The sequence below is a fragment of the Oncorhynchus keta genome, unplaced genomic scaffold (assembly GCF_023373465.1).
Source record: "Oncorhynchus keta strain PuntledgeMale-10-30-2019 unplaced genomic scaffold, Oket_V2 Un_scaffold_4914_pilon_pilon, whole genome shotgun sequence".
In the NCBI taxonomy this organism is placed as follows: Eukaryota; Metazoa; Chordata; class Actinopteri; order Salmoniformes; family Salmonidae; genus Oncorhynchus; species Oncorhynchus keta.
The window spans coordinates 32,376-58,675 of NW_026290949.1; the positions used below are offsets into that span (position 1 = coordinate 32,376).

Sequence of the window (26,300 nt, forward strand, 5' to 3'; positions counted from 1 at the left end):
GTCAGATTATTACAGGTTATTGTTCAGTGGCAGTGTTTGTCCTGTCAGGTTCTATGTCAGATTATTACAGGTTATTGTTCAGTAGAGTGTTTGTCCTGTCAGGTTCTATGTCAGATTATTACAGGTTATTGTTCAGTAGAGTGTTTGTCCTGTCAGGTTCTATGTCAGATTATTACAGGTTATTGTTCAGTGGGAGTGTTTGTCCTGTCAGGTTCTATGTCAGATTATTACAGGTTATTGTTCAGTGGGAGTGTTTGTCCTGTCAGGTTCTATGTCAGATTATTACAGGTTATTGTTCAATGGGAGTGTTTGTCCTGTCAGGTTCTATGTCAGATTATTACAGGTTATTGTTCAATGGGAGTGTTTGTCCTGTCAGGTTCTATGTCAGATTATTACAGGTTATTGTTTAGAGTGTTTGTCCTGTCAGGTTCTATGTCAGCATTATTACAGGTTATTGTTCAGTACGGGTGTTTGTCCTGTCAGGTTCTATGTCAGATTATTACAGGTTATTGTTCAGTGGGAGTGTTTGTCCTGTCAGGTTCTATGTCAGATTATTACAGGTTATTGTTCAGTAGAGTGTTTGTCCTGTCAGGTTCTATGTCAGATTATTACAGGTTATTGTTCAGTACGGGTGTTTGTCCTGTCAGGTTCTATGTCAGATTATTACAGGTTATTGTTCAGTGGGAGTGTTTGTCCTGTCAGGTTCTATGTCAGATTATTACAGGTTATTGTTCAGTGGCAGTGTTTGTCCTGTCAGGTTCTATGTCAGATTATTACAGGTTATTGTTCAGTGGGAGTGTTTGTCCTGTCAGGTTCTATGTCAGATTATTACAGGTTATTGTTCAGTAGAGTGTTTGTCCTGTCAGGTTCTATGTCAGATTATTACAGGTTATTGTTCAGTACGGGTGTTTGTCCTGTCAGGTTCTATGTCAGATTATTACAGGTTATGGGAGTGTTTGTCCTGTCAGGTTCTATGTGATTATTCAGGTTATTGTTCAGTGGGAGTGTTTGTCCTGTCAGGTTCTACGTCAGATTATTACAGGTTATTGTTCAGTGGGAGTGTTTGTCCTGTCAGGTTCTATGTCAGATTATTACAGGTTATTGTTCAGTGGGAGTGTTTGTCCTGTCAGGTTCTATGTCAGATTATTACAGGTTATTGTTCAGTGGGAGTGTTTGTCCTGTCAGGTTCTATGTCAGATTATTACAGGTTATTGTTCAGTGGCAGTGTTTGTCCTGTCAGGTTCTATGTCAGATTATTACAGGTTATTGTTCAGTGGGAGTGTTTGTCCTGTCAGGTTCTATGTCAGATTATTACAGGTTATTGTTCAGTGGGAGTGTTTGTCCTGTCAGGTTCTATGTCAGATTATTACAGGTTATTGTTCAGTGGGAGTGTTTGTCCTGTCAGGTTCTATGTCAGATTATTACAGGTTATTGTTCAGTGGCAGTGTTTGTCCTGTCAGGTTCTATGTCAGATTATTACAGGTTATTGTTCAGTAGAGTGTTTGTCCTGTCAGGTTCTATGTCAGATTATTACAGGTTGTTGTTCAGTACGGGTGTTTGTCCTGTCAGGTTCTATGTCAGATTATTACAGGTTATTGTTCAGTGGGAGTGTTTGTCCTGTCAGGTTCTACGTCAGATTATTACAGGTTATTGTTCAGTGGCAGTGTTTGTCCTGTCAGGTTCTATGTCAGATTATTACAGGTTATTGTTCAGTGGGAGTGTTTGTCCTGTCAGGTTCTATGTCAGATTATTACAGGTTATTGTTCAGTGGGAGTGTTTGTCCTGTCAGGTTCTATGTCAGATTATTACAGGTTATTGTTCAGTGGGAGTGTTTGTCCTGTCAGGTTCTATGTCAGATTATTACAGGTTATTGTTCAATGGGAGTGTTTGTCCTGTCAGGTTCTATGTCAGATTATTACAGGTTATTGTTCAGTAGAGTGTTTGTCCTGTCAGGTTCTATGTCAGATTATTACAGGTTATTGTTCAGTGCGGGTGTTTGTCCTGTCAGGTTCTATGTCAGATTATTACAGGTTATTGTTCAGTGGGAGTGTTTGTCCTGTCAGGTTCTATGTCAGATTATTACAGGTTATTGTTCAGTGGGAGTGTTTGTCCTGTCAGGTTCTATGTCAGATTATTACAGGTTATTGTTCAGTGGGAGTGTTTGTCCTGTCAGGTTCTATGTCAGATTATTACAGGTTATTGTTCAGTGGGAGTGTTTGTCCTGTCAGGTTCTATGTCAGATTATTACAGGTTATTGTTCAGTGGGAGTGTTTGTCCTGTCAGGTTCTATGTCAGATTATTACAGGTTATTGTTCAGTGGGAGTGTTTGTCCTGTCAGGTTCTATGTCAGATTATTACAGGTTATTGTTCAGTGGGAGTGTTTGTCCTGTCAGGTTCTATGTCAGATTATTACAGGTTATTGTTCAATGGGAGTGTTTGTCCTGTCAGGTTCTATGTCAGATTATTACAGGTTATTGTTCAATGGGAGTGTTTGTCCTGTCAGGTTCTATGTCAGATTATTACAGGTTATTGTTCAGTAGAGTGTTTGTCCTGTCAGGTTCTATGTCAGATTATTACAGGTTATTGTTCAGTACGGGTGTTTGTCCTGTCAGGTTCTATGTCAGATTATTACAGGTTATTGTTCAGTGGCAGTGTTTGTCCTGTCAGGTTCTATGTCAGATTATTACAGGTTATTGTTCAGTGGGAGTGTTTGTCCTGTCAGGTTCTATGTCAGATTATTACAGGTTATTGTTCAGTGGGAGTGTTTGTCCTGTCAGGTTCTATGTCAGATTATTACAGGTTATTGTTCAGTGGGAGTGTTTGTCCTGTCAGGTTCTATGTCAGATTATTACAGGTTATTGTTCAGTGGGAGTGTTTGTCCTGTCAGGTTCTATGTCAGATTATTACAGGTTATTGTTCAATGGGAGTGTTTGTCCTGTGCAGGTTCTATGTCAGATTATTACAGGTTATTGTTCAATGGGAGTGTTTGTCCTGTCAGGTTCTATGTCAGATTATTACAGGTTATTGTTCAATGGGAGTGTTTGTCCTGTCAGGTTCTATGTCAGATTATTACAGGTTATTGTTCAGTAGAGTGTTTGTCCTGTCAGGTTCTATTACAGGTTATTGTTCAGTACGGGTGTTTGTCCTGTCAGGTTCTATGTCAGATTATTACAGGTTATTGTTCAGTGGCAGTGTTTGTCCTGTCAGGTTCTATGTCAGATTATTACAGGTTATTGTTCAGTAGAGTGTTTGTCTTGTCAGGTTCTATGTCAGATTATTACAGGTTATTGTTCAGTGGGAGTGTTTGTCCTGTCAGGTTCTATGTCAGATTATGACAGGTTATTGTTCAGTGGGAGTGTTTGTCCTGTCAGGTTCTATGTCAGATTATTACAGGTTATTGTTCAGTAGGAGTGTTTTGTCCTTCTGCCTTATCCTTCTGGAGGGGCAGTCCTGGCTGGCTGGCTGCCTTATCCTTCTGAAAGGCCGGTCCTGGCTGGCTGGCTGGCTGGCTGCCTTATCCTTCTGAAAGGCCGGCCCTGGCTGGCTGGCTGCCTTATCCTTCTGAAAGGCCGGCCCTGGCTGGCTGGCTGCCTTATCCTTCTGAAAGGCCGGCCCTGGCTGGCTGGCTGCCTTATCCTTCTGAAAGGCCGGTCCTGGCTGGCTGGCTGCCTTATCCTTCTGGAAGGGCAGTCCTGGCTGGCTGGCTGCCTTATCCTTCTGGAGGGGCAGTCCTGGCTGGCTGGCTGGCTGCCTTATCCTTCTGGAGGGGCAGTCCTGGCTGGCTGGCTGCCTTATCCTTCTGAAAGGCCGGTCCTGGCTGGCTGGCTGGCTGCCTTATCCTTCTGAGAAGGCCGGTCCTGGCTGGCTGCCTGCCTTATCCTTCTGAAAGGCCGGTCCTGGCTGGCTGCCTGCCTTATCCTTCTGGAAGGCCGCCCCTGGCTAGCTGGCTGGCTGGCTGGCTGCCTGCCTTATCCTTCTGGAAGGCCGCCCCTGGCTAGCTGGCTGGCTGGCTGGCTGGCTGCCTGCCTTATCCTTCTGAAAGGCCGCCCTGGCTGGCTGGCTGGCTGGCTGCCTGCCTTATCCTTCTGGAAGCTAAACAAATGACCAGCTGTGTTTTTGCCAGATGTGACGTGCTGTGTAGACTCTTTGTTGTACGCCTGTGTACTATGAGCTGTCATCAAATCGCATATTAAGAAGCACACTATAAGAGGATGAATCTAGCATCAGAAGCAATCTCATATGGGACCATGTCCCAAATGGAACCCTATTCCCTATATAGTGCACTACTTTTGACCAGGGCACATGATTGTTACCATTGGCGTGACAATGACCATAAGAGTTGGCAAGACAGCACAAACAGATCTGAGACCAGGCTATAGACTCCTTCACCCCTTAGTGCCTGTGGGTTGGAGCGAACCATGCGCCACATTCCTAAGGTCTGTCCAATCTACCAACTCAGCAGAGGGCCTACTCACCCTCAACTCAGCAGAGGGCCTACTCACCCTCAACTCAGCAGAGGGCCTACTCACCCTCAACTCAGCAGAGGGCCTACTCACCCTCAACTCAGCAGAGGGCCTACTCACCCTCAACTCAGCAGAGGGCCTACTCACCCTCAACTCAGCAGAGGGCCTACTCACCCTCAACTCAGCAGAGGGCCTACTCACCCTCAACTCAGCAGAGGGCCTACTCACCCTCAACTCAGCAGAGGGCCTACTCACCCTCAACTCAGCAGAGGGCCTACTCACCCTCAACTCAGCAGAGGGCCTACTCACCCTCAACTCAGCAGGACCCCAAGCAATGGCTTGGCTAAAGGAATTCACTAAATAAATACATTGATGTTGTTTATCTCTCTGGCTGCTTCCCTTAGGTTGATGAGATCTACCACGATGAGTCCTTGGGAACCAACATCAACATCGTCCTCGTCCGCATGATCATGGTCGGGTACAGACAGGTAAGACTTCTCATCTTCTTGATCACTGTCAGGTACAGACAGGTAAGACTTCTCATCTTCCTGATCACTGTCAGGTACAGACAGGTAAGACTTCTCTTCTTCATGATCATGGTCGGGTACAGACAGGTAAGACTTCTCATGTTCTTGATCACTGTCAGGTACAGACAGGTAAGACTTCTCATCTTCCTGATCACTGTCAGGTACAGACAGGTAAGACTTCTCATCTTCCTGATCACTGTCAGGTACAGACAGGTAAGACTTCTCATCTTCCTGATCACTGTCAGGTACAGACAGGTAAGACTTCTCATCTTCCTGATCACTGTCAGGTACAGACAGGTAAGACTTCTCATCTTCCTGATCACTGTCAGGTACAGACAGGTAAGACTTCTCATCTTCCTGATCACTGTCAGGTACAGACAGGTCTATCACAGTGCCATCCGTTTTGTGACCAAAGCCCCTTATACTACCCACCACTACGACCTGTATGCACTCGTTGGCTGGCCCTCACCTCATATTCGTCGCCAAACCCACTGGCTCCAGATTATCCATAGGTCTTTGCTAGGTAAAACCCTGCCTTTTCTCAGCTCACTGGTCACCATAGCAGCATCCACCCGTAGCACACGTTCCAGCAGGTATATTTCACTGGTCATCCCCAAAGCCAACTCTTCCTTTGGCCGCCTTTCCTTCCAGTTCTTTGCTGCCAAAGACTGGAACGAATTTCAAAAATCACTGAAGCTGGAGTCTTATATCTCCCTCTCTAACTTTAAGCAACAGCTGTCAGAGCAGTTTACTGAGAATTGCACCTGTACACAGCCCATCTGTAAATAGCCCACCCAACCCAGCTCATTTGCACCCCAGTATCTCTACTTGCACATCATCATCTGCACATCTATCACTCCAGTGTTTAATTGCTAAATTGTAATTATTTTGCCACTATGGGCTATTTATTGCCTTTACCTCCCTAATCTTACTACATTTGCACACACTGTATATATATTTTTCTATTGTGTTATTGAATGTACGTTTGTTTATCCCATTTATCCCATGCGTAACTGTGTCGCACTGCTTTGCATTATCTTGGCCAGGTCGCAGTTGTAAATGAGAACTTGTTCTCAACTGGCCTACCTGGTTAAATAAAGGTGAAATAAAAAATATAAATATATTCTCCTCAAGCACAAGAACATTCTCCAGGCTGTTGCTGTAAAACAATAAATATGCCTCCCAAATGGTAGTCTTTTCCCTATATAGTGTACTACCTTTCCCTATATAGTGTACTACCTTTCCCTATATAGTGTACTACCTTTCCCTATATGGTGTACTACGCTCGTAGAGTGTTTCTGAAATGAGAACGGTATTCTTCTTTCCTCAGTCCATCAGCCTGATCGAGCGTGGGAACCCGTCCCGTAGCCTGGAGCAGGTGTGTCGCTGGGCCAACACGCAGCAGCGTCGGGACCCCGATCATGCTGAGTACCATGACCATGCCATCTTCCTCACAAGGCAAGATTTTGGTCCCGCAGGTATGCAAGGTACTGTATTTCTCTCGATCGAAGGCCTGTGCAGACTGATACGACAGATATCTCCTTCCATTCACAAGGGTTGGCTCCTTTCAAGGCCAGCTCAGGTAAGGTCTCTGGAAACTTGACAGAGTTGGGGTCAGTTTCAATTCCAAGTCCATTCCGGAAGTAAACTTAAATTCCAATTCCGGATTATTTTTCCCCTTATTGCTTTTCAATTGGAATTGGATTGTCAGTTTACTTCCGGAATTCTTTTAATAGTGATGGACTGGACCTCAACCATGCTGGGACCTCACAGGGAAGCAGGCAGCTGCTGCTGTGGTCCAGAAATTAATTCCATCCAAAGTGGCACCCTATTCCCTATATAGTGCACTACTTGTGACCAGAACCCAATGGGCCCTGGCCAAAAGTAGTGCATAAAGGAAACAGGGAGCCATTTTGTGATGCTGACATGGTCCTGAGCATGTCTACATCCGCCAGTGGTGACCTCACATAACACTGAGTACATCATTGAGTATTTTCCAACCCTTTGCTGACTGACTGGGCATTGGTGCCAACCTATGTTTCCAAAAATACCATCAGATCTACAAAATAATGGTTTCTGGCATGTAGGGAAAAAACATGAAAATGCTCAGAAATGGTTATGATTTTTCCTTTTCCCAGTATTTATAGTTTCCAGGAAGTCTGTAAGTAACTTATAATTTAAACAGAAATACGAAATGTCCTCTCTGTGTTGTTTTACATAATTACAACTCATCTAAGATCATCTCTACTTACATCATCACGGTTTGAATCAATGTGTACTGAAGTACTCCCACTCGTGTCTATTTGTAAGACAACTGAATGAAGAATAGACATGTTGACTTTAATACACTTTAATAGACTTGAAATCGTTTAAAGACAAAGAATGTAAGTACTACAGCAGCTATGTTTTCTCTGAGTGACCTCTACAGGGAACACTTCAAGTTCAAGGTTAAAAGTGTTTGAAAATTATCTCTAAGGTATATTACTTAGTATTTGTTATAAAAATGTACACATCCACATTACATGACAGTATATATTTTTGGAACAAGATCTGTACAGTTGTTTTCTGCGTCACAACACGACCACAAGCACGACACAAGAGACTTTTTGTCTACCTTCTCTACCTTCTTCTGAAGTTCACTGTCACATATTGACTTTTGACTTTGGTTTTAACTTTGAAGCACGTGTCATGTTTAAAAAGAGAGTCAGAAACACTTCAAAACGTTGCCGTAGCAGCCAGCGATGTTATGGCCATAACAGGCCCGTCTCTAAGGCACCGTGGGATGGGTTGGGACTGGCCTCTAAGGCACCGTGGGATGGGTTGGGACTGGCCTCTCAGGCACCGTGGGATGGGTTGGGACTGGCCTCTAAGGCACCGTGGGATGGGTTGGGACTGGCCTCTAAGGCACCGTGGGATGGGTTGGGACTGGCCTCTCAGGCACCGTGGGATGGGTTGGGACTGGCCTCTAAGGCACCGTGGGATGGGTTGGGACTGGCCTCTAAGGCACCGTGGGATGGGTTGGGACTGGCCTCTAAGGCACCGTGGGATGGGTTGGGACTGGCCTCTAAGGCACCGTGGGATGGGTTGGGACTGGCCTCTTCAACTAGGGAACAACCTTCCAGGCTGAGGGGTAAACATCACACTCTGTTGCCAGAGTTTTATGATGACTTGGAGGATTTTACACTCAAATACAGACCGCGGGACCTGAGAGGAAACTCCTATTTATAACGAGTCAGCAACAATAAATACCTGGGAAACGGTCCAGAATCTATGTAACACTTTATTTTAAACTTGAATATCTTAAATCTTAACATCTCAATGCAATTCTGATGAGATTAATGAGGGATGAAAACAGAAAACTAAATCTGAAGATTTTGTTATTGAATGTATGTGATTGTCACTGTAGCAGTAACTACTGACAGGTATGTTGAATGTATGTGATTGTCACTGTAGCAGTAACTACTGACAGGTATGTTGAATGTATGTGATTGTCACTGTAGCAGTAACTACTGACAGGTATGTTGAATGTATGTGATTGTCACTGTAGCAGTAACTACTGACAGGTATGTTGAATATATGTGATTGTCACTGTTGAATGTATGTGTTTCCTCCTCTTCTTCCGAAGATGTTGAATGATGTGATTGAGGCGTAACCAACAGGATCAGAGGACCAGTAACTACGACAGGCGTGGTAATTTTCCATGGTACTTCTTTAATGTTTTAAGGTACACATGAACAAACTAACAAAACAAGAAAACGTGAAAACTCAAATTACAGTCCTATCTGGTGCATACACAGAGACAGGAAACAATCACCCACAAACACACAGTGAAACCCAGGCTACCTAAGTATGATTCTCAATCAGAGACAACTAATGACACCTGCCTCTGATTGAGAACCATACTAGGCCGAAACATAGAAATTCCCAAAACCTAGACAAACAAACATAGACTACCCACCCAACTCACGCCCTGACCATACTAACTAAACACAAAACACAGAAAATAAAGGTCAGAACGTGACAGTACCCCCCCCCAAAGGTGCGGACTCCGGCCGCAAAACCTTGACCTATAGGGGAGGGTCTGGGTGGGCATCTGTCCGCGGTGGCGGTTCTGGCGCGGGACGCGGACCCCACTTCACCATTGTCTTTGTCCGCCTCCGTGGCTTTCTCACCATGGCAACCCCTCTCAATGACCCCACTGGACAGAGGGGCAGCTCGGGACAGAGGGGCAGAAGCTCTGGACAGAGGGACAGGGGCTCTGGACAGAGGGACAGGGGCTCTGGACAGAGGGACAGGGGCTCTGGCGCCTCTGGGCTGAGGGGCTCTGGCGCCTCTGGGCTGAGGGGCTCTGGCGCCTCTGGGCTGAGGGGCTCTGGCGCCTCTGGGCTGAGGGGCTCTGGCGCCTCTGGGCTGAGGGGCTCTGGCGCCTCTGGGCTGAGGGGCTCCGGCAGCGGCGCCGGACAGGCGGGACGCTCCGGCAGCGGCGCCGGACAGGCGGGAGGCTCCGGCAGCGGCGCCGGACAGGAGGGATGCTCCCGGCAGCGGCGCCAGACAGGCGGGACGCTCCGGCAGCGGCGCCAGACAGGCGGGACGCTCCGGCAGCGGCGCCGGACAGGCGGGAGGCTCCGGCAGCAGCGCCGGACAGGCGGGAGGCTCCGGCAGCAGCGCCGGACAGGCGGGAGGCTCCGGCAGCGGCGCCGGACAGGCGAGAGGCTCCGGCAGCGGCGCCGGACAGGCGGGAGGCCGGACAGGCGGGACAGCGCGGGGAGGCTCCGGCAGCGGCGCCGGACAGGCGGGAGGCTCCGGCAGCGGCGCCGGACAGGCGGGAGGCTCCGGCAGCGGCGCCCGGACAGGCGGGAGGCTCCGGCAGCGGCGCCGGACAGGCGGGAGCACCTGCAGAGAGGAGACAGAGAGACAGCCTGGTGCGTGGAGCTGCTACAGGAGGCAGCGGCGCCGGACAGGCGGGACGCTCCAGCAGCGGCGCCGGACAGGCGGGAGGCTCCCGGCAGCGGCGCCGGACAGGCGGGTGGCTCCGGCAGTGGCGCCGGACAGGCGGGAGGCTCCGGCAGCGGCGCCGGACAGGCGGGAGGCTCCGGACAGGCGGGAGGCTCCGGCAGCGGCGCCGGACAGGCGGAACGCTCCGGCAGCGGCGCCGGACAGGCGGGAGCACCTGCAGGGAGGAGACTGAGAGACAGCCTGGTGCGTGGGGCTGCCACAGGAACTACCAGGCTGGGGAGACTTTCAGGAGGCTTGGTGTTAGGAGGAGCCTGAAAGACCGGGCTGTGGGGGAGCACTGGAGCTCTGGTGCGCAACCTTGGCACCACTTCCCCAGGCTGGACAACTACTCGAGCCCGGACCCTCAAGAGTGCAGGCACAGGTTGAACCGGGCTGTGGGTAAGCACGGGAGATCTAGTGCTTACTACACGCACCTCTCCCCTAGGCTCCACTCCCACAGTTGCCCGGTACGAGCGGAGCGCAGGCAGAGGACGCACTGCACCCTCCCAGCGCCCCGGAGACACAGCACGCAGAGCCGGCGCAGGATAACCTGGACCAAGACTGCGTACCGGCGACCAGACCCGCTGAGCAGGCACCATACGCCCTGGCTCAATGCCCACACTCGCATGGCACTCTCGGGGGGCTGCCCTATAGCGCACCGGGCTATGGACACGCACTGGCGACACCGTGCGCTCAACCGCATAACACGGTGCCTGACCAGTAATGCGCTGCTCATAATAAGCACGAGGAGTGAGCTCAGGTCTGCTACCTGGCTTAGTACCACACCTCGTGTGCCCCCCCCCAAAAAAAATTTGGGGCTGCCTCTCGTACCTGTCGCACTGCCGTGCTGGCTCCTCATATTGCCTCCGATCAGCTTTCGCTGCCTCCAGCTCTGCTTTGGGGCTGCGATTTTCCCCAGCCAACCTCATTCTCCTGTAACCTTCCTTGCATTGCTCCATCGAATCCCAGGCGGGCTCCGGCACTCTCCCTGGGTCGACCGCCCACCTATCTATCTCCTCCCAAGTTGTGTAGTCCAGATTCAGCTCTGATGCTGGCCGCTGTTGTTGCTGCTGCTGCTGCTGTCGTCGCTGTCCTTTACCACGCCGCTTGGTCCGATTGTGGTGGGTGATTCTGTAACGAGTTTCCTCCTCTTCTTCCGAAGAGGAGAGGCGAAACGGATCAGAGGACCAATACGCGGCGTGGTAATTTTCCATGGTACTTCTTTAATGTTTTAAGGTACACATGAACAAACTAACAAAACAAGAAAACGTGAAAACTCAAATTACAGTCCTATCTGGTGCATACACAGAGACAGGAAACAATCACCCACAAACACACAGTGAAACCCAGGCTACCTAAGTATGATTCTCAATCAGAGACAACTAATGACACCTGCCTCTGATTGAGAACCATACTAGGCCGAAACATAGAAATTCCCAAAACCTAGACAAACAAACATAGACTACCCACCCAACTCACGCCCTGACCATACTAACTAAACACAAAACACAGAAAATAAAGGTCAGAACGTGACAGTCACTGTATCAGTAACTACTGACAGGTATGTTGAATCTATGTGATTGTCACTGTAGCAGTAACTACTGACAGGTATGTTGAATGTATGTGATTGTCACTGTAGCAGTAACTACTGACAGGTATGTTGAATGTATGTGATTGTCACTGTATCAGTAACTACTGACAGGTATGTTGAATGTATGTGATTGTCACTGTAGCAGTAACTACTGACAGGTATGTTGAATGTATGTGATTGTCACTGTAGCAGTAACCACTGACAGGTATGTTGAATGTATGTGATTGTCACTGTAGCAGTAACTACTGACAGGTATGTTGAATATATGTGATTGTCACTGTAGCAGTAACTACTGACAGGTATGTTGAATATATGTGATTGTCACTGTAGCAGTAACTACTGACAGGTATGTTGAATGTATGTGATTGTCACTGTATCAGTAACTACTGACAGGTATGTTGAATGTATGTGATTGTCACTGTAGCAGTAACTACTGACAGGTATGTTGAATGTATGTGATTGTCACTGTAGCAGTAACTACTGACAGGTATGTTGAATGTATGTGATTGTCACTGTAGCAGTAACCACTGACAGGTATGTTGAATGTATGTGATTGTCACTGTAGCAGTAACTACTGACAGGTATGTTGAATGTATGTGATTGTCACTGTAGCAGTAACCACTGACAGGCATGTAGAGTGATTTATCTATAGGATCTGTGTCATTTATGATACTATATACTGTATCTCTCGAATGGCACAGCGGTCTAGGGCACTGCATCTCAGTGCTTAAGGCGTCACTACAGACACCCTGTTTCAAATCCAAGGCTGTATCAAAACCGGCCGTGATTGGGCGGCGCACAATTGGCCCAGCGTCGTCCGGGTTTGGCCGGTGTAGGCCGTCATTGTAAATAAGAATTTGTTCTTAACTGACTTGCCTCAATTAAATAAATAAAGATATCTAAACTACTGACTCATGTCATCCTCTCATATCTTTAAAGGAATATATAGGTGTGATTTATACTGAACAAAAATATAAACACAACATGTAAAGTGTTGGACCCATGTTTCATGAGCTGAAATAAAATATCCCAGAAATGTTCCATACGCACAAAAAAACAGAAAAAAAAGCATTTCTCCATTGACAAGATAATTCATCCACCTGACAGGTGTGGCATATCAAGAAGCTGATGAAACAAGCATGCTCATTACACAGGTGCACCTTGTGCTGGGGACAATAAAGGGCCACTCAGTAACACAATGTAGGAGCGTACAATTGGTATGCTGACTCCACGAATGTCCACCAGAGCTGTTGCCAGAGAACGTAATGTTAATTTCTCTACCATAAGCCGCCTCCAATGTCGTTTTAGAGATTTACGTCCAACCGGCCTCACAACGGCAGAGCTGGTGTAACCACGGCAGCCCAGGACCTCCACACATCCGGCTTCCTCACCTGTGGGATTGTCTGAAACCGAATAATTTCTGCACAAACTGTCAGAAACCGTCTCAGGGAAGCTCAACTGCGTGCTCGTCGTCCTCACCAGGGTTTTGACCTGATTGCAGTGATCAAAAGCTCATCTTTAATGGCCACTGGCACGCTGGAGAAGTGTGCTCTTCATGGATGAATCCCGGTTTCCTCTATACAGGGCAGATGGTAGACAGTATGTATGGCATCGTGTGGGCGAGCGGTTTGCTGATGTCAATGTTGTGAACAGAGTGTCCCATGGTGGCGGTGTGGTTATGGTATAGGCAGGCAGGCATAAGCTACGGACAATGAACACAATTACATTTTATTGATTGCAATTTGAATGCACAGAGATACCGTGAGGAGATCCTGAGGTCCATTGTCGTGCCATTTATCCGCCACCATCACCTCATGTTTCAGCATGATAATGCACGGCCCCATGTCACAAGGATCTGTACACAATTCCTAGAAGCTGAAAATGTCCCAGTTCTTCCATGGCCTGCATACTCACCAGACATGTCACCACCCATTGAGCATGTTTGGGATGCTCTGGATCGACATGTACGACAGCGTGTTCCAGTTCCCGCCAATATCCAGGAACTTCACACAGCCATTGAAGAGGAGTGGGACAACATTCCACAGGCCACAATCAACAGCCTGATCAACTCTATGTGGAGGAGATGTATCTGTATTCCCAGTCATGTGAAATCCATAGATTAGGGCCTAATTTATTTCCAATGACAGATTTCCTTATATGAACAGTAATCCAGTAAAACTTTGAAATTGTTGCATGTTGCGTTTACATTTTTGTTCAGTGTACCATAGCTACTATAACATAGCTACTGTACCATAGCTACTATACCATAGCTACTGTACCATAGCTACTGCACTATAGCTACTGTACCATAGCTACTATAACATAGCTACTGTACCATAGCTACTGCACTATAGCTACTGTACCATAGCTACTATAACATAGCTACTGTACCATAGCTACTGCACTTTAGCTACTATACCATAGCTACTATAACATAACTACTGTACCATAGCTACTGCACTATAGCTACTGTACCATAGCTACTATAACATAGCTACTGTACCATAGCTACTGCACTATAGCTACTGTACCGTAGCTACTATAACATAGCTACTGTACCATAGCTACTGCACTATAGCTACTGTACCGTAGCTACTATAACATAGCTACTGTACCATAGCTACTGCACTATAGCTACTGTACCGTAGCTACTATAACATAGCTACTGTACCATAGCTACTGCACTATAGCTACTATACCGTAGCTACTATAACATAGCTACTGTACCATAGCTACTGCACTATAGCTACTGTACCATAGCTACTACAACATAGCTACTGTACCATAGCTACTGCACTATATCTACTGTACCATAGCTACTATAACATAGCTACTGTACCATAGCTACTGCACTATAGCTACTGTACCATAGCTACTATACCATATCTACTATAACATAGCTACTGTACCATAGCTACTGCACTATAGCTACTGTACCATAGCTACTGCACTATAGCTACTATACCATAGCTACTGCACTATAGCTACTATACCATAGCTACTGCACTATAGCTACTGTACCATAGCTACTGCACTATAGCTACTATAACATAGCTACTGTACCATAGCTACTGCACTATAGCTACTGTACCATAGCTACTGTACCTACTGCAACTTTTTTTCATACTCTTCCATGTCAAGCTCAACATGGCTTTTTCATGTGAATGTATATAGTCTCCATTCTCTTGAATAGCTTTTTATCTGTCTTCAGATAAAGGGCTCAGCTAGCGCATCTCCATTGCTTTCTTGTTGTGCCATTTTGCTTGCAGCATTTAAATAGATGATGAGCGACTAAACTATTATGGAAGAAGATAATATAATAATATAATAATAATACCATAGAAGAAACACCATCCACCATTCTAACTAAGTAGAACTAAGTCTAACTAAGCCATTCTAACTAAGTAGAACTAAGTCTAACTAAGCCATTCTAACTAAGTAGAACTAAGCCATTCTAACTAAGTAGAACTAACCCATTCTAACTAAGTAGAACTAAGTCTAACGAAGCCATTCTAACTAAGTAGAACTAAGTCTAACTAAGCCATTCTAACTAAGTAGAACTAAGTCTAACTAAGCCATTCTAACTAAGTCTAACTAAGCCATTCTAACTAAGTAGAACTAAGTCTAACTAAGCCATTATAAGTAGAACTAAGTCTAACTAAACCATTCTAACTAAGTAGAACTAAGTCTAACTAAGCCATTCTAACTAAGTAGTACTACGTCTAACTAAGCCATTCTAACTAAGTAGAACTAAGTCTAACTAAGCCAGTCTAACTAAGTAGAACTAAGTCTAACTAAGCCAGTCTAACTAAGCCATTCTAACTAAGTAGAACTAAGTCTAACTAAGCCATTCTAACTAAGTAGAACTAAGTCTAACTAAGCCATTCTAACTAAGTACAACTAAGCCATTCTAACTAAGAAGAACTAACTCTAACTAAGCCATTCTAACTAAGTCTAACTAAGCCATTCTAACTAAGTAGAATTAAGTCTAACTAAGCCATTCTAACTAAGTACAACCTAAGCCATTCTAACTAAGTAGAACTACGTCTAACTAAGTACAACTAAGTCTAACTAAGCCATTCTAATTTGATATAACTATATAACCATTTGACCATTTGATATAACTACATAACCATTATAACATAACCATTATAACATAACCATTATAACCATTATAACATAACCATTTGACCATCTGTTATAACTATATAACCATTATAACATAACCATTTGATATAACTATATAACCATTATAACATAACCATCTGATATAACTACATAACCATCTGACCATTTGATATAACTACATAACCATTGGATGCCACCATGTGCCGCCATGTAGTTCCTTGTCATCGGGCAGAGCTAGATGAAATAACGCCGGCAGCGTAGCCTAGTGGTTAGAGCGTTGGACTAGTAACCAGAAGGTTGCGAGTTCAAACCCCCGAGCTGACAAGGTACAAATCTGTCGTTCTGCTCCTGAACAGGCAGTTAACCCACTGTTCCCAGGCCGTCATTGAAAATAAGAATGTGTTCTTAACTGACTTGCCTGGTTAAATAAAGGTAAAATAAAAATAAAATTACAACCACATTACCACTAGAACTGGTTCAAATCTGGCTATAGTGACATCATTGCAACTGGGTTCTAGCTAATCACCACAGAGCACGTGTCCCAAATGGTACTCCATTCACTATGTAGTTCACTACTTTGGACCAGGGCCAATAGAGTTCTAGTCCAAAAAAGTAGTCCTCTATATAGGGAATAGATTGGCATTTGGGACATGGCCAACTGAAGCATCCCCAACCATCTGTCTGTGTCTGCATTTTCTGCTTTTTACCTGCATGCCAAAGGTCTTCAGATGGTCAGAGAGCAGGACCATTTGTTTCAGCAACAAACCCCCTTAAAAATGTTGCATTTGAACCAAACAAAACGCTCAGCTAATCTGGATCGCTGCACATCTCTTGATCGAGTATAGTAGTTATGTATAGTGTAAGTAAGTATATAGTAAGTATATAGTATAGTAGTAAGTATATAGTATAGTAGTTATGTATAGTATAGTAGTTATGTATAGTAGTTATATATAGTATAGTAGTTATGTATAGTACAGTAGTTATGTATAGTATAGTAGTTATATATAGTATAGTAGTTATGTATAGTATAGTAGTTATGTATAGTATAGTAGTTATGTATAGTATAGTAGTAAGTGTATAGTATAGTAGTTATGTATAGTATAGTAGTTATGTATAGTATAGTAGTTATATATAGTGTGTAGTAGTTATGTATAGTATAGTAGTTATGTATAGTATAGTAGTAAGTGTATAGTATAGTAGTTATATATAGTATATTAGTTATGTATGGTATAGTAGTACGTATAAAGTATAGTAGTTATATATAGTGTATAGTAGTTATATATAGTATAGTAGTTATGTATAGTATAGTAATTATGTATAGTATAGTATATAGTATAGTAGTTATGTATAGTATTGTAGTTATATATAGTATAGTAGTTATGTATAGTATAGTAGTAAGTATATAGTATAGTAGTTATGTATAGTATAGTAGTTATGTATGGTATAGTAGTAAGTATATAGTATAGTAGTTATGTATAGTATAGTAGTTATATATAGTATAGTAGTTATGTATAGTATAGTAGTTACATATAGCGTGTAGTAGTTATGTATAGTATAGTAGTTATGTATACTATAGTAGTAAGTGTATAGTATAGTAGTTATGTATAGTATAGTAGTAAGTATATATTATAGTAGTTATGTATAGTATAGTAGTTATGTATAGTGTATAGTAGCTTTATATATAGTATACAGTATACCACTTATGTATAGTATATAGTATAGTACTTATGTATAGTATAGTAGTATTTTATAGTATATAGTATAGTACATGCAATAGATGCTTTATATGCCTCTTGACAGGTTGTCGTTGCAACTAGAAATGTGTTCTTCTCCCTGTAGATGAAGTCGACCACTGACCAAGATATTAATGTATGATTTATGTATGATTTACTAGATGAATTGGTATTGAAGACGTCTCCCGAAACACAGACAGACATCTAAAAGCAGGCCGACCTAGTCTCACCTTAATCCATCCCTACCACATCATCATAACCGTGGTTTGATCAGAGCCTAAGAGAGGCATATGTACCCAGACCTGGGTTCAAGTAATATTTGTTTTTAATTCGAATACTTTAAGCACCACGTTTAGTCTGCCTGGAGTGCCAGGTGGGCGGAGTTTTGGGCTTGTGCATCTATTCCATTGGTTCCATAGCTCCAGGCATGCTCAATCAAGCCCAGCTGAAGTATTTCAAATGATTTCAAGTAGTATTTGAACCCAGGTGTGATGTAACAGCCATTACAACCCTTCATCTCTGCCTAGCGGTTTGTTACCAGTGCCCGTGTGTGTGTGTGTGTGATCTGTGTTGCCTAGGTTACGCCCCGGTGACAGGCATGTGCCACCCTCTGAGGAGCTGCACTCTGAACCACGAGGACGGATTCTCCTCGGCTTTCGTGGTGGCGCACGAGACCGGACATGTGTAAGTCATCGCAGCACACAGGTTGCGTCCCAAGTGGCGCCCTCTTCCCTGTTGTTCACTACTGTTGTCCCAAGTGGCGCCCTCCTCCCTGTTCTTCACTACTGTTGACCCAAGTGGCGCCCTCCTCCCTGTTGTTCACTACTGTTGTCCCAAGTGGCGCCCTCCTCCCTGTTGTTCACTACTGTTGACCCAAGTGGCGCCCTCCTCCCTGTTCTTCACTACTGTTGTCCCAAGTGGCGCCCTCCTCCCTGTTGTTCACTACTGTTGTCCCAAGTGGCGCCCTCCTCCCTGTTGTTCACTACTGTTGACCCAAGTGGCGTCCTCCTCCCTGTTGTTCACTACTGTTGCCCTCCTCCCTGTTGTTCACTACTGTTGAACCAAGTGGCGCCCTCCTCCCTGTTGTTCACTACTGTTGACCCAAGTGGCGCCCTCCTCCCTGTTGTTCACTACTGTTGTCCCAAGTGGCGCCCTCCTCCCTGTTGTTCACTACTGTTGACCCAAGTGGCGCCCTCCTCCCTGTTGTTCACTACTGTTGTCCCAAGTGGCGCCCTCCTCCCTGTTGTTCACTACTGTTGTCCCAAGTGGCGCCCTCCTCCCTGTTGTTCACTACTGTTGACCCAAGTGGCGCCCTCCTCCCTGTTGTTCACTACTGTTGACCCAAGTGGCGCCCTCCTCCCTGTTGTTCACTACTGTTGACCCAAGTGGCGCCCTCCTCCCTGTTGTTCACTACTGTTGTCCCAAGTGGCGCCCTCCTCCCTGTTGTTCACTACTGTTGACCCAAGTGGCGCCCTCCTCCCTGTTGTTCACTACTGTTGACCCAAGTGGCGCCCTCCTCCCTGTTGTTCACTACTGTTGTCCCAAGTGGCGCCCTCCTCCCTGTTGTTCACTACTGTTGTCCCAAGTGGCGCCCTCCTCCCTGTTGTTCACTACTGTTGACCCAAGTGGCGCCCTCCTCCCTGTTGTTCACTACTGTTGACCCAAGTGGCGCCCTCCTCCCTGTTGTTCACTACTGTTGACCCAAGTGGCGCCCTCCTCCCTGTTGTTCACTACTGTTGACCCAAGTGGCGCCCTCCTCCCTGTTGTTCACTACTGTTGACCCAAGTGGCGCCCTCCTCCCTGTTGTTCACTCCTGTTGTCCCAAGTGGCGCCCTCCTCCCTGTTGTTCACTACTGTTGACCCAAGTGGCGCCCTTCTCCCTGTTGTTCACTACTGTTGTCCCAAGTGGCGCCCTCCTCCCTGTTGTTCACTACTGTTGACCCAAGTGGCGCCCTCCTCCCTGTTGTTCACTACTGTTGACCCAAGTGGCGCCCCTTCTCCCTGTTGTTCACTACTGTTGTCCCAAGTGGCGCCCTCCTCCCTGTTGTTCACTACTGTTGACCCAAGTGGCGCCCTCCTCCCTGTTGTTCACTACTGTTGACCCAAGTGGCGCCCTCCTCCCTGTTGTTCACTACTGTTGACCCAAGTGGCGCCCTTCTCCCTGTTGTTCACTACTGTTGACCCAAGTGGCGCCCTCCTCCCTGTTGTTCACTCCTGTTGTCCCAAGTGGCGCCCTCCTCCCTGTTGTTCACTACTGTTGACCCAAGTGGCGCCCTTCTCCCTGTTGTTCACTCCTGTTGTCCCAAGTGGCACCCTCCTCCCTGTTGTTCACTACTGTTGACCCAAGTGGCGCCCCTTCTCCCTGTTGTTCACTACTGTTGACCCAAGTGGCGCCCTCCTCCCTGTTGTTCACTACTGTTGTCCCAAGTGGCGCCCTCCTCCCTGTTGTTCACTACTGTTGACCCAAGTGGCGCCCTCCTCCCTGTTGTTCACTACTGTTGACCCAAGTGGCGCCCTCCTCCCTGTTGTTCACTACTGTTGACCCAAGTGGCGCCCTCCTCCCTGTTGTTCACTACTGTTGACCCAAGTGGCGCCCTCCTCCCTGTTGTTCACTACTGTTGTCCCAAGTGGCGCCCTCCTCCCTGTTGTTCACTACTGTTGTCCCAAGTGGCGCCCTCCTCCCTGTTGTTCACTACTGTTGTCCCAAGTGGCGCCCTCCTCCCTGTTGTTCACTACTGTTGTCCCAAGTGGCGCCCTCCTCCCTGTTGTTCACTACTGTTGTCCCAAGTGGCGCCCTCCTCCCTGTTGTTCACTACTGTTGACCCAAGTGGCGCCCTCCTCCCTGTTGTTCACTACTGTTGACCCAAGTGGCGCCCTCCTCCCTGTTGTTCACTACTGTTGTCCCAAGTGGCGCCCTCCTCCCTGTTGTTCACTACTGTTGACCCAAGTGGCGCCCTCCTCCCTGTTGTTCACTACTGTTGACCCAAGTGGCACCCTCCTCCCTGTTGTTCACTACTGTTGTCCCAAGTGGCGCCCTCCTCCCTGTTGTTCACTACTGTTGACCCAAGTGGCACCCTCCTCCCTGTTGTTCACTACTGTTGTCCCAAGTGGCGCCCTCCTCCCTGTTGTTCACTACTGTTGTCCCAAGTGGCGCCCTCCTCCCTGTTGTTCACTACTGTTGACCCAAGTGGCGCCCTCCTCCCTGTTGTTCACTACTGTTGACCCAAGTGGCGCCCTCCTCCCTGTTGTTCACTACTGTTGTCCCAAGTGGCGCCCTCCTCCCTGTTGTTCACTACTGTTGTCCCAAGTGGCGCCCTCCTCCCTGTTGTTCACTACTGTTGACCCAAGTGGCGCCCTCCTCCCTGTTGTTCACTACTGTTGACCCAAGTGGCGCCCTCCTCCCTGTTGTTCACTACTGTTGACCCAAGTGGCGCCCTCCTCCCTGTTGTTCACTACTGTTGTCCCAAGTGGCGCCCTCCTCCCTGTTGTTCACTACTGTTGACCCAAGTGGCGCCCTCCTCCCTGTTGTTCACTACTGTTGACCCAAGTGGCGCCCTCCTCCCTGTTGTTCACTACTGTTGACCCAAGTGGCGCCCTCCTCCCTGTTGTTCACTACTGTTGACCCAAGTGGCGCCCTCCTCCCTGTTGTTCACTACTGTTGACCCAAGTGGCGCCCTCCTCCCTGTTGTTCACTACTGTTGACCCAAGTGGCGCCCTCCTCCCTGTTGTTCACTACTGTTGACCCAAGTGGCGCCCTCCTCCCTGTTGTTCACTACTGTTGACCCAAGTGGCGCCCTCCTCCCTGTTGTTCACTACTGTTGACCCAAGTGGCGCCCTCCTCCCTGTTGTTCACTACTGTTGTCCCAAGTGGCACCCTCCTCCCTGTTGTTCACTACTGTTGACCCAAGTGGCGCCCTCCTCCCTGTTGTTCACTACTGTTGACCCAAGTGGCGCCCTCTTCCCTGTTGTTCACTACTGTTGACCCAAGTGGCACCCTCCTCCCTGTTGTTCACTACTTTTGACCCAAGTGGCGCCCTCCTCCCTGTTGTTCACTACTGTTGACCCAAGTGGCGCCCTCCTCCCTGTTGTTCACTACTGTTGACCCAAGTGGCGCCCTCCTCCCTGTTGTTCACTACTGTTGACCCAAGTGGCGCCCTCCTCCCTGTTGTTCACTACTGTTGACCCAAGTGGCGCCCTCCTCCCTGTTGTTCACTACTGTTGACCCAAGTGGCGCCCTCCTCCCTGTTGTTCACTACTGTTGACCCAAGTGGCGCCCTCCTCCCTGTTGTTCACTACTGTTGTCCCAAGTGGCGCCCTCCTCCCTGTTGTTCACTACTGTTGACCCAAGTGGCGCCCTCCTCCCTGTTGTTCACTACTGTTGTCCCAAGTGGCGCCCTCCTCCCTGTTGTTCACTACTGTTGTCCCAAGTGGCGCCCTCCTCCCTGTTGTTCACTACTGTTGAACCAAGTGGCGCCCTCCTCCCTGTTGTTCACTACTGTTGACCCATGCGGCGCCCTCCTCCCTGTTGTTCACTACTGTTGAACCAAGTGGCGCCCTCCTCCCTGTTGTTCACTACTGTTGTCCCAAGTGGCGCCCTCCTCCCTGTTGTTCACTACTGTTGTCCCAAGTGGTGCCCTCCTCCCTGTTGTTCACTACTGTTGTCCCGAGTGGCGCCCTCCTCCCCGTTGTTCACTACTGTTGACCCAAGTGGCGCCCTCCTCCCTGTTGTTCACTACTGTTGTCCCAAGTGGCGCCCTCCTCCCTGTTGTTCACTACTGTTGTCCCAAGTGGCGCCCTCCTCCCTGTTGTTCACTACTGTTGACCAAAGTGGCGCCCTCCTCCCTGTTGTTCACTAAGCAAAGAGCTGCGTGTGTGGGGGAGGGGGGTTCTCTGCACTGCAAAGGAAGTAGGCTGCCATTGGGAACAGAGACATGGACACAGCTGGTAAACACAGAACTAAGACACACTCCAGATGGGGGTCCATTCCATTTCCTGTTATTTTCTTAAAAGTTTATCATCGAATAATTAACCTGCAACAACTATGTGTGACTGCTTTTCCAATTACACGTTGACTGAATTACTCGTTGACTGAATTACACATTGACTGAATTACACATTGACTGAATTACTCGTTGACTGAATTACACGTTGACTGAATTACTCGTTGACTGAATTACACGTTGACTGAATTACACGTTGACTGAATTACACGTTGACTGAATTACACGTTGACTGAATTACACGTTGACTGAATTACACGTTGACTGAATTACTCGTTGACTGAATTACACGTTGACTGAATTACTTACTTAGTCCAGCCAGGACCATTACATTAGAGCTGCTGCTCTACTTAGTCTAGAGGACCATTACATTAGAGCTGCTGCTACTTAGTCTAGCCAGGACCATTACATTAGAGCTGCTGCTATACTTAGTCTAGCCAGGACCATTACAGTTAGAGGCATTAGAGCCGCTGCTATACTTAGTCTAGCCAGGACCATAACATTAGAGCTGCTTAGTCTAGCCAGGACCATTACATTAGAGCTGCTGCTATACTTAGTCTAGCCAGGACCATAACATTAGAGCTGCTGCTCTACTTAGTCTAGCCAGGACCATTACATTAGAGCTGCTGCTATACTTAGTCTAGCCAGGACCATTACATTAGAGCTGCTGAACTTAGTCTAGCCAGGACCATTACATTAGAGCTGCTGCTATACTTAGTCTAGCCAGGACCATTACATTAGAGCTGCTGCTAGTCTAGCCAGGACCATTACATTAGAGCTGCTGCTATACTTAGTCTAGCCAGGACCATTACATTAGAGCTGCTGCTATACTTAGTCTAGCCAGGACCATTACATTAGAGCTGCTGCTATACTTAGTCTAGCCAGGACCATTACATTAGAGCTGCTGCTATACTTAGTCTAGCCAGGACCATTACATTAGAGCTGCTGCTATACTTAGTCTAGCCAGGACCATTAATTAGAGCTGCTGCTCTACTTAGTCTAGCCAGGACCATTACATTAGAGCTGCTGCTATACTTAGTCTAGCCAGGACCATTACATTAGAGCTGCTGCTATACTTAGTCTAGCCAGGACCATTACATTAGAGCTGCTGCCCCACTTAGTCTAGCCAGGACCATTACATTAGAGCTGCTGCTCTACTTAGTCTAGCCAGGACCATTAAATTAGAGCTGCTGCTACACTTAGTCTAGCCAGGACCGTTACATTAGAGCTGCTGCTATACTTAGTCTAGCCAGGACCGTTACATTAGAGCTGCTGCTCTACTTAGTCTAGCCAGGACCATTACATTAGAGCTGCTGCTCTACTTAGTCTAGCCAGGACCATTACATTAGAGCTGCTGCTCTACTTAGTCTAGCCAGGACCATTACATTAGAGCTGCTGCTCTACTTAGTCTAGCCAGGACCATTACATTAGAGCTGCTGCTCTACTTAGTCTAGCCAGGACCATTACATTAGAGCTGCTGCTCTACTTAGTCTAGCCAGGACCATTACATTAGAGCTGCTGCTGCTCCACTTAGTCTAGCCCGGACCATTACATTAGAGGAGCTGCTGCTCTACTTAGTCTAGCCAGGACCATTATATTAGAGCTGCTGCTATACTTAGTCTAGCCAGGACCATTATATTAGAGCTGCTGCTATACTTAGTCTAGCCAGGATCATTACATTAGAGCTGCTGCTATACTGAGTCTAGCCAGGACCATTATATGAGAGCTGCTGCTCCACTTAGTCTAGCCAGGACCATTACATGAGAGCTGCTGCTCCACTTAGTCTAGCCAGGACCATTACATTAGAGCTGTTGCTCTACTTAGTCTAGCCAGGACCATTACATTAGAGCTGCTGCTCTACTTAGTCTAGCCAGGACCATTAAATTAGAGCTGCTGCTATACTTAGTCTAGCCAGGACCATAACATTAGAGCTGCTGCTCCACTTAGTTTAGCCAGGACCGTTACATTAGAGGAGCTGCTCTACTGAGTCTAGTCAGGACCATTACATTAGAGCTGCTGCTATACTTGTCTAGCCAGGACCATTACATTAGAGCTGCTGCTCCACTTAGTCTAGCCAGGACCAATACATTAGAGCTGCTGCTATACTTAGTCTAGCCAGGACCATTACATTAGAGCTGCTGCTATACTTAGTCTAGCCAGGACCATTACATTAGAGCTGCTGCTATACTTAGTCTAGCCAGGACCATTACATTAGAGCTGCTGCTATACTTAGTCTAGCCAGGACCATTACATTAGAGCTGCTGCTATACTTAGTCTAGCCAGGACCATTACATTAGAGCTGCTGCTCCACTTAGTCTAGCCAGGACCAATACATTAGAGCTGCTGCTATACTTAGTCTAGCCAGGACCATTACATTAGAGCTGCTGCTATACTTAGTCTAGCCAGGACCATTACATTAGAGCTGCTGCTATACTTAGTCTAGCCAGGACCATTACATTAGAGCTGCTGCTATACTTAGTCTAGCCAGGACCATTACATTAGAGCTGCTGCTATACTTAGTCTAGCCAGGACCATTACATTAGAGCTGCTGCTATACTTAGTTAGGACCAGTCTAGAGCTGCCAGGACCATTACATTAGAGCTGCTGCTATACTTAGTCTAGCCAGGACCATTAATTAGAGCTGCTGCTCTACTTAGTCTAGCCAGGACCATTACATTAGAGCTGCTGCTATACTTAGTCTAGCCAGGACCATTACATTAGAGCTGCTGCTATACTTAGTCTAGCCAGGACCATTACATTAGAGCTGCTGCCCCACTTAGTCTAGCCAGGACCATTACATTAGAGCTGCTGCTATACTTAGTCTAGCCAGGACCATTACATTAGAGCTGCTGCTATACTTAGTCTAGCCAGGACCATTACATTAGAGCTGCTGCTCCACTTAGTCTAGCCAGGACCAATACATTAGAGCTGCTGCTATACTTAGTCTAGCCAGGATCATTACATTAGAGCTGCTGCTATACTTAGTCTAGCCAGGACCATTACATTAGAGCTGCTGCTATACTTAGTCTAGCCAGGACCATTACATTAGAGCTGCTGCTATACTTAGTCTAGCCAGGACCATTACATTAGAGCTGCTGCTATACTTAGTCTAGCCAGGACCATTACATTAGAGCTGCTGCTATACTTAGTCTAGCCAGGACCATTAATTAGAGCTGCTGCTCTACTTAGTCTAGCCAGGACCATTACATTAGAGCTGCTGCTATACTTAGTCTAGCCAGGACCATTACATTAGAGCTGCTGCTATACTTAGTCTAGCCAGGACCATTACATTAGAGCTGCTGAGCTTAGTCTGCCAGGACCATTACATTAGAGCTGCTGCTACTTAGTCTAGCCAGGACCATTACATTAGAGCTGCTGCTATACTTAGTCTAGCCAGGACCATTACATTAGAGCTGCTGCTATACTTAGTCTAGCCAGGACCATTACATTAGAGCTGCTGCTATACTTAGTCTAGCCAGGACCATTACATTAGAGCTGCTGCTATACTTAGTCTAGCCAGGACCATTACATTAGAGCTGCTGCTATACTTAGTCTAGCCAGGACCATTACATTAGAGCTGCTGCTATACTTAGTCTAGCCAGGACCATTACATTAGAGCTGCTGCTATACTTAGTCTAGCCAGGACCATTACATTAGAGCTGCTGCTATACTTAGTCTAGCCAGGACCATTACATTAGAGCTGCTGCTATACTTAGTCTAGCCAGGACCATTACATTAGAGCTGCTGCTATACTTAGTCTAGCCAGGACCATTACATTAGAGCTGCTGCCCCACTTAGTCTAGCCAGGACCATTACATTAGAGCTGCTGCTCTACTTAGTCTAGCCAGGACCATTAAATTAGA

General features: G+C 46.7%; 1 long non-coding RNA gene and 1 pseudogene across 2 annotated transcripts in view; both read left to right on the top strand.

The window, feature by feature from the left end:
* The window catches only part of LOC118382043 (A disintegrin and metalloproteinase with thrombospondin motifs 3-like), a 121,936-nt pseudogene that overhangs the window by 26,548 nt on the left and 69,088 nt on the right, over positions 1–26,300 (top strand). Inside the window, exons 3-5 of the transcript XR_008132765.1 lie at positions 4,868–4,951; positions 6,321–6,468; positions 18,016–18,121. The product of XR_008132765.1 is annotated as an A disintegrin and metalloproteinase with thrombospondin motifs 3-like (transcript). The remainder of the gene's footprint in view (positions 1–4,867; positions 4,952–6,320; positions 6,469–18,015; positions 18,122–26,300) is intronic.
* Positions 8,059–11,886, top strand: LOC127928915 (uncharacterized). Its single transcript, XR_008132793.1, has 3 exons — positions 8,059–8,553; positions 11,688–11,781; positions 11,876–11,886. It is a non-coding gene; the product is annotated as an uncharacterized LOC127928915 (long non-coding RNA).